This window comes from Pygoscelis adeliae, unplaced genomic scaffold, assembly GCF_000699105.1.
Source record: "Pygoscelis adeliae isolate BGI_AS28 unplaced genomic scaffold, ASM69910v1 Scaffold218, whole genome shotgun sequence".
NCBI lineage: Eukaryota > Metazoa > Chordata > Aves > Sphenisciformes > Spheniscidae > Pygoscelis > Pygoscelis adeliae.
Window position 1 is genome coordinate 1,942,506 of NW_008825433.1, and position 12,400 is coordinate 1,954,905.

The window sequence follows — 12,400 nt, forward strand, 5'->3', positions numbered from 1 at the left end:
GTTCTATAGATACATGTTAGATACATGATACTAGTCAAAGAACTGAAGTACAGCATGTTCAGCTAAAAGAAAAATAAAACCCTGTTTGTAATACAGTGCCAAGTGTTAATTATAATACTTACTAAAATAGGTTAAAGAAAGCTCTCCAGAAATACTGCAATTAAGAGAAAGAAAAAATGGAAAACAGGGAAAGGTATTTTGGTGAGGGAGACAAGGAGATAAATGGTATAGAAGTAAATAAAAGTCAAGTGGAAAAGACACCTAACCTTTATCAACTTCCAGCAGAGAGTAAGTATTTAGCTGCCTGTGAACAATCTCCTTTAAATAGAAAATGATGATATATAAGATACTCATTCCTAATCATAAAGGCAGAACTACCTGCTTTTGTATTTCATGCTCAAATCAAGTCCCTTATAAGAGGCAGGTTCTTGTGCTCTCTCAACTCATTAATACACTTGTAGACAAAAATACCTACGGGCAGTCACCACTTCATGCCTCGACCTCACCTGCATTGCAAGCCGCCTGCCATTTTCAGGAGCAGAAGCTTTCTGCCACCTTTGCAGGTAAGTCTCCAAGTATCGTGTCTGTCTCTTGAGAAGCACAAACAGGATAAAAGGCAACTGGTCCAGACCATCAGCTGTTGAACGTGAAGACCAGTAAGCCTTTCATTTATATAAATATCCACTGCAGTTCTATAAGCAGCATTTTCTGTAGGTAGTGCAGTCTGTACCAATCTCTAGGGAAAGCTTGGGAGAAATGAGCAGGAGTATCTTCTCCTCACCTGCCACAACCTTGCAAGCAGTTCCCAGGTATTTTAGTTAATGGAGACAGACACTTCTAAGGAATAACTTATCTGACTTCAGATTTTTACCCCAAGGTGAGAAAGTGTCTGTAAATGCCATTTTCTCTCCACCAACTACAAAGGGAATGCACACAACAAACTCAGTTGAATTTTGGAGATCAAGCAAGATGAATCTCACTCCAAAAGGCCATTTGCTGGTGGCCAGCTACAGCAGCTGTTCTAAAACATGACACCAGCTGACATAATTTCATTGCCCAAGTACAGTCAGTAAACAGCTTGACAGACACCTGAAGAATCCTTAACGACCAGTCACCAACTAGAGCAGCCAGTTTATGACGAGTGAAAAACACTGGCTGCTCTCTAATGAAGTCAGTCTTCACCTTCAATGGGGGAAATGCATTTGACTGCCAAAAAAACCTCAGCTGAATCAAAAGAAAGGCCTTTGTCACTCTGGCATCAAGCTTCTCCTCACTTAACACTCAAAGAGGGATGAACAAAAAAACTACGATTGAATTCTAACATTCGTTTTATGCTCAGGTTTAGGGAAAGGCACAGAAGAAAGAAATGCTGGCGCTGGAGTCACCATTGAAGAATGTAACTGTGCAAGAAGCATGTCAGCTCAACAGGGTCACCATCCCTTGCAGTAACAAGAGGAACACCTCAAGCACATACAACTTAGTTTGCAGGAACTGTACAGACACCCAGATTATAATGCATATCACTGTGACAGTGATTTCTCTCTCCCTGCCTCCCAACAGGCCCAGCGGAAATAAACAAGTGCCCTTCTAGCCAAAAAGTGAGAGAACATCAAAGCACACTATTAAAAATAGTAGAACATGATGTAAATATGCATTTGGCTGGAATGAAAAAGATTATCCAATGCCATCAGGACACAAGCTGAAGTGATCTATGATGTGACCTGCTGTCTGCAAGCAATTTCTAGCTAAGAACAAACTGACTGAACAGGCTGGAATGAAGCATTTTTACCCGGCAGGTTGGGAAAGGACAGCCAGTAATGGCCTGGCTCACGCACTGCTTTACTACAAGGGTCAAACCAGCATTACCATGCTAACAATTGAGGTTGAAGTCATCTTCCACTGGTAGCAGCCTAAACAACAACAACAAAAAAAAAGCAACTTCTCAGTAGTTTTGACAGCTTACTTCTGTAGGAAAGAGAGACATAAAAGGTTTTGATCAGAAATATCATACGATACCTCCTTCATGTGAAAATAAGTAGAGTCACGCTTCCGATACAGGGCAGGCCTGGCCCCGTGACTTGTCTGACTAACCATTTGAGAACCAAGATTCAAAACTGTTACCAGAAGCTTCTTAAGCATGTAAAATAATGTAAATGTTCCTAACTCTACCTCTGGAGGTGAAGGATCTATGTCTTATGATTATTCAACATGAAGGAAAAGGATTGTGCTCTACCTCCTCAGGGCCACTGGCAGGCTGTATGTATTATACACACATTGCACCGGAAAAAATAGTAATTGATTCTTTGGACATCTTTTATGGTCAGTGGTATGCCAATGCTCTTATTGATGTTTTATAACTTCTCTTTTTCCTGGACTTCCAAGAAGTCCTTGTGTTTATTACTCAAAATGCATGCAGCAACAATAGAGTGGAATTCATGGCCCAAGAGCTGTCTCTTCAGCCCTTCACAAGCTTATTGCCAGAATCTTCCAAGATTACTATACTTCACAGGTTGGTAGTTTTATTGGCAGACTAAGAAACAGACAAGGGCACCAGAGGGCTTGAGAATAATTTTGCTCTCTCCTCAGAGGCTGCACAGTTTGTTCATGTTTTTCTTCTGAGTAGCATCCTTATGTCCAATACTCATTATTTTTGAGAAATTCTGGCTCTGAAAATGAGAATGCTTACATTTGGTCATTTTCATAATATACAAAAAGTAAGGAGAATATTCCCCCTCTTTCCCACAGGATGTTAGCAACCCTTATCCCTCATCTATATAAGTACTGGATAATTACAATTAAGTCAGCCTCAGTGGACAACAATATATCAGTTATATATGTAAGCTCTAATTTTATTTAAGAAATTCTTAATGATCATATTCAGGTTTATTTGTAATGCACATAAGGACAGCATCAAAATAATAACTGAAATTTTATACTGACAATAATACTGTAGCAGTCCATATGTCATAAGCAGACTTCATTCTTTATAATGCTTGGCAATTAACTGAAAATATGCCAAGGAACCTAAATGTTCATAACAAATGAAACACACCGTAGTATAAATGAAAACTAAATAAATTAATACACCGAGTTTAAATATCTAAAATGACAAATGATGAGATCTAGCAGTATTTTCTCAGTCTCTAGAACAAAACAGTGATAACTCTAGGTTCACTGTTTCCAATCAAAATATTTAGCCAATACCTGTCTAAATGTCTGTGCAAACATTTAAAGTGTAAGAGGTCTGGGTTTAAACACCATTAAAAGTATAACTGAAATGTACAACTACAGTTTTCTTATAATTCGGATGTAAACGACAGAATTTTATCAATAGATTGAGACTGCACAGGCCATTTCTCATGGTTGCAGCTTTAGCACAAGTCAAACCCGAAGCCCGTGCTACCTGAGGGAGTAGGAGAGCAAAGGAAGATCGCTTCCGCTTTGAATGATCTGCAACACTGTTCTACGCTGGTGCTTTGGCCACTCCTGGGAAGGTTTGCCAAAAATTTCAAGAATTCACAAATATGCCCAACAAACAGGTTCTGCGACAATTGACCTTCTAGCTAATAAGGTTAAAATGCATCAAGTTGTAAGCTAGTCATCACAAACCTCTAAAACGCCTATGGGGATCACGCAAAAACTTGTATTGTTCCTTGCCCTTATGGGTGGGGCGCATCGTCTCCATAAAGCACCCGGCCCCGCTGGCTCCGCAGCGAGGAATCAAGGCAGTGTCCGCCTCAAGTTTATTCCAGGCTAAATGCTACAAGTTACTGTATTACAGCTCAACTGTGAAATTAAAATCAAGAGAGTGAGAAGAAGGGGGGAGAAAAAAGAACCAAAAAACCCCAGAGAATATTGGGAAGAGAGATGTCTGAACAGTCTATTTCAGCTACAATTGTACAGTCCAGTATTTTTTTTTCCACTGTCTCATTAAAGTTTTTAGTATTACCAGCTGCAACAAAAGTTAGAAGTTTTGTGTGTATTTGGTCTAAATTAATAGCACTGTAGCTATCTTAACTATTCCACTTCTTTACCAAGAGACTTTAAAAATAACATTCATTCTTATGTTAAAAAGAAAAAATCTCATGTGCAACAACATTGTTGTTTTAAGAAATTCTCCAAAAGACCCTAATGTCACATTACTGTGAAGCAGACAAAAGGGTGAGGCAATGTTTTAGGTAGCACTAGGTTAGAAACAACATTTTTTAAAATGTTGTTGACTTCCTAATACAGGCTTTGCAGCCATAACAATATAATCAAATAATTAAATTGCATCTTAATAAATCTGGATTTAACCAATGTTTTAAAAAGTAAACTGAAATTTACACTTCCTGGAACCAACAACCACAATGACAAGGATGATAAAAAGTATATTATATCCGCACAGTCTTTTTAGGCTGACACCTTGACATTACAGAAAAGCAAGAGATTAAAAAAATATTTACCTTGAACAGAAAATGTTTGAAAAGGAACAATACTATGACCACTAAACAAATGATGCCTGTTTAGTATCAACTTCTATCTATCCTGAATTTTACAGCTATTTCAAGTTAAAAGATGATTATCTTTTTTTAATTCTTAAGACTCAAGAACTATAAAAAGGCTTTCCATTCTCTTCTTTAAAGTATTTATCTTAATATTTTAAACTGGACCTCACTTCAAATTCTTGGGCACTTGAAGGTCAGTAGGCATCATTTGACAAAGTAAGAGCTACTAAGACGCAATTCTGTATAGGCTGCTTCCATAATTCAACAGCAAGGTCTTCACAGGTTGAGAGAAAGAGAACAAGGGAGGGGAAAAAACTGCAAGAAAAGTATTGCAAAAAATATGTAGATAGCTAAAATAACTAAATACATATACAGAAGAATCAGTCTCCAACAATCATTCTAACCGGTCTACCAAGGTCTGCCAGAAGGATTCTGCACACTGCCGGGATGCTCAGTATTTTAGATTATAGTTGGCTCCCTGAAGCGCTACGTATTTAAGTATATGTGTAAATAAGCGTAGGTATGCCCGGGGGGCGGGGGGGGAGAGGAGAAGAGATAAAAAACAGATACAGGAGAGGGGGGGAAGGGAAATATCAGTGGTCTAGTACAACCGGCAAACAATTTTTCAGGCACCATACTTAACATTGCAACACACACCCACTAGCACCCCGTGCAAAGAGAGGCTAGGAAGCTTTTGTAAGCACCTGTAGCCATTTACAATAACACAAAACTGAAGTGGCTGAAACAAGTGACAAGCACCAAGGCGTATTTAGCTTCACCCCGCACCGAAGTGCTTCATCCTGTTTATCACCTGCACGCTCACACTGGATGATACCGCCTCGTGGGACTACCACACAGCACAATCTGCTACTGGCAAATTATTTTTGCTGGACTTCTCAGACATGTCCTAAAACTGGCATCAGAGCTAAGCTCTGAAAAAATTAAACCATCCAAAAGAGATCAAAGATTTAGCTTACGCTAAAAAAAGACGGTTGAAAAAGCCATTTACTTACATTTTTCATCTCTTTGAAAAGATTGTTTGAAAAACAATTTATTATCAGTGAATTCAAAACTCCTAATAGATCATCCATAATCAACAATGATTTAGTGATTTATTCCTGGCAATACCTTGATTACTAATTTAAGCATCTCAACCAACAGGAAGACTTTTCTTTCTGCAATTTGAGATGTTTTACTAGGCAGATCTCTGTTCAGATAGCCAGTCTTTCTTTTGTCCACTCATCAGCGCTGCCCTTCACTGCTCTAACAACTGCAAACATCAAAGTACTTGCTGAGTTAGCCAAGCAATGTATATTCAGCTTATTTAATCATTCTTCATAAGTAAAAATTTTCTCTTATACTCCAGTCATTTTTGTAGTACACTTACTTAAGTGGTGAACGTTAACTTTTTTCCCCTTTGAGTCCCAGTAGCACGGTCCACGTAGACCGATGCAAGGACAAAGAGAGAGCAAGTTTTAAACGTGAAGTAATTCTATAGGCAACACTGCAATGACATGTCACATAATAATCGCGTATTATGAGCTGGAGTCCAACTGCAAATGCTCAAATATAACTCCTTTCCACTTGCTGTACAAGAAAGGCAGAAATGCAGCAACAGCAGTCAGCACCAGGACTGATAAATAGACTTATGGCCCACATTTAAACTGAGACAATGGAAGTTCACAGGCTGAATGAATCACTTGGGGTATAGCAAGACAAGGGACAACAAATCTGGAGGAGGTTTGTAGCTTTGGCTTTGATAACAAAAAGAGGAGTGAACCAGACTTGACCGCATGAGCATTTGCAAAGGCAATCGGCACACTCCCGCTTCTCGCTCCTGCAGCCAGAAGCAACTACTCCTTGTATTCAAGCATGCACCACCACCCTGAACTGACTAGAGCATCAAGTGAAACAGATACAAAAATAACTGATTTTGTTCTCACCTCCTGTTTACAAGCTTGGATATGAATATCATGCATGCCATTTTTGTTCCAATGCTTTTGCAATCCTGCCCTATGTGACTGCCCTAAAGGTAAACATATTCCTGGATAAAAGCAGAAAAAAAGCAGCCTTTCCACACTGCAATCTTTAATTTAACTTGTTTGTCACAGAGTTATTTTCAAACTATTCAATATTAGTTAGCATGTAGCAAACTCTTTTCAAACAGGAAAAGAACATCTAGATGAATCCATCTACAGGCCCATACAGAACAGGTCACTGGGATAAAGCGAACCTTTGTTTTCACATTTCAGAGTATTTTTATTTCTAGTGTGTTGTCTGCAAAGCTTGGATCCTGGGCACTCTGAAGTGATTCAGAAGAGCTGTTTCAAGTATCTAAGCATTTCTCAGCCTTTAAAAACAGAACATGACAATCCTTCATCTATTTCTAAGTCAGTTCTTGCCACTTCTTCGCTAAGGAACTTAGAAAGGAGGACTTGACAAGGCCTGGCAGCCTTGTGAAGCCAAATCTGTGAGTAGGTTGCTGACCAATACCTATTTTCTCAGAAAATTGTGTACAGATTATCAATTTCAGTTGAGGCTTGGCATTTGTACAGCCTTAGTTCTTTCAGCATTAAATTAAGATGAACCAAAAGTCTCTGGAGATGCATGTGATCTTCCTTGGGGAATTTTATACAGCCTGTTCTATTCAGTAAATAAAGTTTCAGTGTCTACTGAAACGTTGATAAAGACCAACTTGTTGTTCAAACAGTGCAAAGTTACTTACCCCGATGCAATAAAACTGAATAAGCCAAGACCTTCAACAGAAAAAGGAGGGCTACAATTCGAGTAGGACACAGAGATACTGATGTGAATTATAAACATGCACTAGTAAAGACACATAGGATGTTTCACCGTATGTTAACCTGACATCAAAACCCAAAGTTTTCCACCTAGAACGTGGAACTAACAACTTACTTCATTTTTGCTTAATTCAACAATTCCATAGCAAATCATGAAAATCAGAAAGTCCTCTTCTTTTTTAAAGTCTCACTTTCTGTGAAAAGTGTTTGTAAGCTTAAAGACCACTTGGAGATGTAACATTGCAAAACTCTGTTCATGCCACCTCAATATTTACAGCAGCACTTTCCTAAAAGAGTTAGGCCCATTTAAGAAACACATTTTCATTACACTTAAACTAAATTACAGGTTTAACAGATTTGAGAAGAATGGGAAAATCTGATGCTGGGAAATGCTCAGATCATTTATGCAATTTAAAAAAAAAAAAAAATTGAACGACTATAAAAACCAGGTACAGACCTGCAAAGAACCAGTCTCATCAGTTTCTATTTACATTCTACTTCTCTACAAAAGCTACAAATTTTTATAATGCAGCTCTTTCAACACTGAACATTTACTCCCACTAGTCCTCCTGGCTTAAATAAAACAAGCCATGACAGCTTATCAATGAGTATATTGCGATTAGCTGGCAATCATGCATATAAGCAAACAGGAAAGAAGAGTACAGAAGCTTCTCTTCTTTGCTTCACACGAATTTGGCAACTAGAAAGTTTGCTAAAAGCTTAGCAAAAGAAAGGATATCTGGCAGTCACCAAGACCTATTTAGCATCATCTTTCCCAACTAAACACCCCTCAGTATTGTGACCGTGGCTTATTTTCTTCCGCCTTTCTTTTGATTTATCTGACGTATTTAAAACAATAAAGTTGAAAATATTGTCCTTCTGGGGTGGAGAGGAATTTAACGTTAATCACTGTTTTCTTTGTAATATCTGCCTTATGAGAAAAAATATTTTATCGAAGACGTCTACAGCACTTCTGCCAATTCATCTTTCACAGAGAATCTCAGAGATTTGACCCACATCATCATATTTGAAAGTTTTACGCAGAACTTCTTCAAACTGTATTTTATCTTCTATTTTATTGGCCAAACCAAATCTTTAGGAGTTTTGCATTAACTAACTGATTTCATCCACTCACTGCTCATTACTTTTTCTCTGAACAATATCTGCAGATTATCCAGCTATCAGAATGATTTTTAAGTAGAAACTTAATTCAATAAAAGAACCGTTATCCAAAAGCCAACAAACTGAAAATATCAACTATTTCTGAATCAAGTAACCAATGTCCTAAACCACCCTATAAATAGCCACAGCCATCTGTCTGATTTGCCCCTTCTCCTCATTACTTTAACTTGTCTATCTCCAAGGACACAATCTTGCCATGTAGCACGCCAGCTTTCACCGCCTGCCTCTTGCCTCAGAAAAGCAGCAGCAAGGGGGAAGATCACCATCCGTGACCCCTGCCCAGAGAGCTAACATTACTAAACCTGACTTCCATAACCCGCCTCAAGTGCTTATCTATTATTTCCATCAGATTCCTTCTATTACAGTTGTTTGCTATCATTTAACCACATTTTATCTCATTTCATTAACTCTTTTCCTATCATTTAGGGTTTGGTTTTGTTTTTTCTTTTGGCACTCTCTTACAAGGAATATTTTTAACAAAGTTGTGCAAAGACAAGCACATTGTATCCACCCATTCCCGTAATTTCCTCGCAAACCTTTTCAAGGGAAAGTTTACCCAAGAAAAATAATTTTAACGTAATCCTACCAGGTCCCACTACTCCAAACCAGCCTACGACTCTTAAGAAACAGTTATCAGTTAGAAGAAATGACAATTTTAGTAGCGAAGAGGACAAGAGCTAGAAAATTCCTTAGCAGGATACGGGTTGTCTATACACGCAGTTACATACAGCCTAGCAGCTTCTTGCAATTTAGAACATTTGTGAAATGCAGAAAAATACCAAAGTCTGCAAATCAGCATTTTTGCCAGAAGAATGTTTGTCAGAAGCAAAACTTTCCACAGCAACATATGCGTTGCTTGCAAAGACAAAATTTCTAGTCAAAACAAAAGCCACACGCACGCACACACACACACACACACCTTCCAAGCTCATCCAGCCCAGAAGCAGCAGGGCTCAACAGCTTTGTCACTTGCTGGGACAAGGATGCGCATCGGCAGCGCTCAGCCCTGCGGGGGTCCCAGCCGCAGGGGCAGCATCCTCATCGTTCTCTCCCGGGGGGTGGCAGACGGCTAATTAAAAGGGAAATAACATCCACAACAGAGAGTCACCCCCAACCAGCCAGAAGACATATGGTTAAGGCCGGGCACCAATGTGGGAGGCAGTTCAACCCCTGCTTGCCTCAAGCAAAGATACGAATTTCAGTGCCCTGCATGTGCATTTCATCAAACTCTTGGCTATTTTGGGATGGGTTTGTCCAATACATAATGACAACTCTGAAATGCCTTGGAAACACAGTCCAGAAAAACGCAGAATGAAAAAAAAAAAAAAAAAAGAAGTTTAAAACTTTTGCAGAACAGGAAACCCTTTCTTGTCAACTCTCCCAAGCAGCTGCTAGAACCAAAGAAAAGGAAAATTACTCATTTCTGAAAAGATATGAAAATAAATGATAATGCTATAAAACACAGTTTGTGAATACTAAAATGAGGATTAATAACGTTAGTATTTATTCTAGTGAATTACTTCACAGGGCATCATGAAAGTTTATTCTTAGGATAATTTTTCAATCTGCAGATGTCAAAGTACCATAAACAGAAAGCAAGCATTAAAAGTGAAATATGTAATTAGCAGATAAGCATCTAGGGGAACCCTGTATGAATCTGTTTTCATTCTTATTTGAAATACACAGCTTATTAATGATACTTGCATAGATATAAATATTGAAGTCCTCTTTCACCCTGAATGAGGAAGATTATATAATAGAGGCAACAATAATTTCAAAAGGTTCAAGAAAAATAATTAGAAAATCAGAGTAAACATGAGTATTTGCCAGGAAAAGCAAAATATGAGCACTCGATAGGAAGAAAAACCTTGGAAAGGCAGTACTAGACCAGTAACTAAGAACAGAGAGCAAGCTGCCTGGCTGCCAATTCACATGTGTTATAAACCTGGGTGTGCGTCATGCGAACAAGCATCACATAACACAACAGAAAGGTACTCTACCTGAATATCACATTTAGTTCCACACAATTAATTACAAGGAAAAAAAAAAGTGAAAATAAAAAGAAGCCCAGAGGGGAAGAAAAGGAAGATAGGAAATCACAGCGGGACTGAGTTACAAGTTGTTTTTTGGAGAGAGGGTATAGCTTAACTAACCAGCAACTACAGAGCAGAAGCCAAGCACGGTAATACTGTGGCATAAAGTATCTAAAGTACTTAAATATCATGGCAGGTAAGAAACTGGAGATAAAAAAGCCTACCTCTAAGAAACAAGATGAATTGCAGAAAGAATTTATGGGATACTAAGAAGACCATACAAAACAGGTCCTCTGCCACGCAGCCTCCCAAGAGAATAGATAATCTAAGACTGAAATTTACATTGGATAGAAGACCAGTAAAGTACAATCAGGAGCACTGCACCTTTATCTCAAGAGGGAGAAACTGCCCAACCTCAAATTTCCATTATTCTGTTAAACATTTCCAAATACATAGGCCAAGAAAAGGCTTCAGAAGGAGCACAGAAATGGTTTTTAATTAACGCTGCTCATCCTTCAGGTGTACATGTACAATTTCTAAAAGCCATCCTGTAGTTGCTGAACCCCTAACACAAACCTCTCACACGGACCAAAGAACATTCCACTGCAAATGGTCACAGCAGACGTAACGCCTGATGTCCATAGAGACAGCCAAGAATTTTGCACCTTTCTGAACATGACTCCGCAGCAGATAAATACTGTTACCGCTCATGGCAATGCCAGCCACAGCTAATTATAACTTTATTGAGACATTTTGGCAAGAGCCAAAGGCATTCAAGCAAAAAACTTGTAATCAGGTTATATTCCCAGTTCTGCCACTGATAATACATGACTTCGGCAAATAGTTTAAATACCCTACTTCTTTCCTCCTGTCTCATCCATAACACGTACCAAGCTTTTGAGGGATACCTGGGGGAGGAGGAATGGCATGCTAGCCTCTGTTGAAGGGCACTATAAATATGCAGAGTGTTATTACTATTAACACACTGGCAGAATTTCTTAGGTCCTGTAAAACAGATTTTTTCCTCCAAAGCAATTTTTGAGATCTGTATCAGCTATGAAAAAATGTCAAGATATTTATGAGACTCCATTGGATATGCAACATGGGGTGTTGTTCTTATACATAGCTAAGCCAGTTACTTTCTACATAGTATTTACTGGATGCAGTGAATAGAAACATGATTCTGTTAGGAACAAATTTTTCACTGAATCATTGAAGTTAAAATAAAAATTAGTCTTTTGTCCTCATGACCGCTTCCTTTGAATTCCTACATGGGAACTGTCAGCGAAGAATGTCACATCTGCCACTCTTCTCAGAGCGGTTGTTTGATGTTAACATAGAAAGTACAATTAAAAAGATTTTACTTTCCTACTAATTAAAAAAAAAAAACCAGTAGTGGCTCACATTGCTAAACAGGCTCCAGACTCTTGACAAAGATGGTACTTTAAAGGAAAGACATAGAAAGAAAAGAGATGGAAGCAAGAGATAAAGAAAGGAGACCTAAAAAGGGAGCCGAGTAGACACTTTTCAGTCTCAATCACGGCCAGCTGAGAACCAAACAGCGGGCTGCTGGTAGTGTGGACAGCGTTAACGTTTACAACAGAGATTTTCTTGTAAACAAAGCCAAAGAGGAACAACAACGAAGGTTGCATTACCCACTGTTACTAGAGTTAACGTAAGGTGCCCATCACTGAAGTACCCGATAGTAATGGCTCTAGGCCAGCAGTTCACAAGTTCTTTAACCGCAAGATCACTATCAGTCATTTAACGCGTTAATGAGCGTATCAACCCTACCGCTTTTCAACTGAAAACACTACATAACGTGTCCCCTAATCCCCAAGGAGTTGCAGCCGGTCCCACAGGCCTGGGCAGGGGGCCGAGGGCCCAGAGGGGCTAC